Source organism: Periplaneta americana, chromosome 4, assembly GCF_040183065.1.
Source record: "Periplaneta americana isolate PAMFEO1 chromosome 4, P.americana_PAMFEO1_priV1, whole genome shotgun sequence".
Lineage (NCBI taxonomy): Eukaryota > Metazoa > Arthropoda > Insecta > Blattodea > Blattidae > Periplaneta > Periplaneta americana.
The window spans coordinates 203,337,270-203,339,771 of NC_091120.1; the positions used below are offsets into that span (position 1 = coordinate 203,337,270).

The window sequence follows — 2,502 nt, forward strand, 5'->3', positions numbered from 1 at the left end:
TATAGTCTATTTTCAACTGTTATTGAAAAGACAGACGGACAGACTACTATTAAAATTGACTTGTAGATTCTGAATATGAACAAAACTGTTGAATAGTATATTGCTGAAGGTATTGTACTGCTCTATTGTTCATTATTTTCCAATAATTTTCTATTATATTATAACCCACAACAATTTCACCGCATCGCTTTCATAACTCCATACCACTCCCGAGACGAAAATGTCACAGATCACAAACAGTTGAAATGTTTATGTCTCGTTGCTAGGATACGGATTTGCACCTGCGCTGTCACTCCCACGTAGCGGATCAGCTTCTGCAGGCCGACACTAGATGGCAGCTGGAGTGGAGATGGCTGTAGGCTGACAATAGGGGCGACGTCGCCACCAGTTGGACGTGAGTGCGTGGTTCAGTGAGGTGCAAGGTGTTAACGGAGGAGTCTGCATGCCCTGCCACACCGTAAGTAATTCCTCAGTTTCTCTCTTCCTGGTGTTATTGTCCGTGTGGGACTTTTTCCCAGGCGTCTCCTAACAATGGACGTGACCGTTGCTAGGAAATAACAACCAGGGTTAATGTGTGGGATCAGTGACCTACTGCGAGCGAGGCATTGTGTGGCATTATCGTCGTCATATGATTCATCATCGTCGAAGAATTCGTGTCAGGCCTTGACCCGATCGAAAAATGACATTTTCTCTGCGTTTTCATCGGCCTTGTGAGTTTGTATGCGACAGATGCTGACGAAATTTCGCTTTCTACATGTTGGTAGGATCTAGCGGTACTCGGGTTGTACAGTAAAGGGGTCGAGTGCATACGGGGGCCCACGTCACAGGATGAAAGATTACGACAAAACTTGATTTTCTATATCGTTGTTATAGCAGACAAAAAAATTAGCGATTGAAGCCGAATGTGCTACTCACGAATTTAAAATTCTATGCTTTAGTAATAAATTACTAGTTAATGCCACCAAAACAATGTGTTTAAATTTTAATTTGAGTTCTGTTAATAAAGAATTTAAGTTTAATTATTTCTGGAATGAGCAAGGAGAATATCCTTTTGAGAAGATTAACTCCATATGTAGATGAAATTATTGAGGATCATCAGTGTGGTCTTAGGCGTAATAGATCGACCATTAATCAGATTTTTTGTATTCGACAGATATTTGAGAAAAAATGGGTGTATAAGGGTACAGTGCATCAGTTATTCATAGATTTCAAAAAGGCATATGACTCGGTTAAGAGGTTTTATATAATATTCTTATTGAATTTGGTATTCCTAAGAAACTAGTTCCATTAATTAAAATGTGTCTTAGTGAAACTTACAGCAGAGTCCGTATAGGTCAGTTTCTATCTGATGCTTTTCCAATTCTCAGCGGGCTAAAGCAAGGAGATGCACTATCACCTTTACTTTTTAACTTCGCTCTAGAATATGCCATTAGGAAAGTTCAGGATAACACAGAGGGTTTGGAATTGAACGGGTTACATAATCTTCTTGTCTATGTGGATGACGTGAATATGTTAGGAGAAAATCCACAAACGATTAGGGAAAACGCGGAAATTTTACTTGAAGCAAGTAAAGCGATACGGTTGGAAGTAAATCCCGAAAAGACAAATCATATGATTATGCCTTGTGACCAGAATATTGTACGAAATGGAAATATAAAAATTGGAGAGATGGAAAAATTAAAATATTTGAGAGCAACAGTAACAAATATAAATGACACTCGGGAGGAAATTAAACGCAGAATAAATATGGGAAATGCCTGTTATTATTCGGTTGAGAAGTTTTGTCATCTAGTCTGCTGTCAAAAAATCTGAAAGTTAGAATTTATAAAATAGTTATATTACCGGTTGTTCTTTATGGTTGTGAAACTTGGACTCTCATTTTGAGAGAGGAACACAGATTGAGGGTGTTTGAGAATAAGGAGCTTAGGAAAATATTTGGGGCTGAGAGGGATGAAGTTACAGGAGAATGGAGAAAGTTACACAACACAGAACTGCACGCATTGCATTCTTCACCTGACATAATTAGGAACATTAAATCCAGACGTTTGAGATGGGCAGGGCATGTAGCACGTATGGGCGAATCCAGAAATGTATATAGAGTGTTAGTTGCGAGGCCGGAAGGAAGAAAGACCTTTGGGGAGGCCGAGACGTAGATGGGAGGATAATATTGAAATGGATTTGAAGGAGGTGGATATGATGGTAGAGACTGGATTAATCTTTCTCAGGATAGGGACCAATGGCGGGCTTATGTGAGGGCGGCAATGAACCTCCGGGTTCCCTAAAAGCTATAAGTGAGTAAAATGCAGAAAGCATTTACTTTTAACCCTTAAATTGGAAGAACTCGTCTCACACCAGTATTTCTTAAACTGAGACGGACTGTAAAGAAAACGACTAATATAATGGTGTATATTATTCTGTAATTTTGCCTTTTTATATTTTCCTACCAATTTATTTTTTATTTCAGTAAAATTATAGCATAAATTAAATTGTTGTATCATTGTA

General features: G+C 38.5%; 1 protein-coding gene across 1 annotated transcript in view; it reads left to right on the top strand.

Moving 5' to 3' along the window:
* The first annotated feature begins 333 nt into the window (after nt 1-333).
* Nucleotides 334-2,502, top strand: part of bdg (sodium-dependent transporter bedraggled) — a 182,446-nt gene continuing 180,277 nt past the window's right edge. Inside the window, exon 1 of the mRNA XM_069824801.1 lies at nt 334-457. The gene's annotated coding sequence lies outside the window, so the exon portion shown is untranslated. The remainder of the gene's footprint in view (nt 458-2,502) is intronic.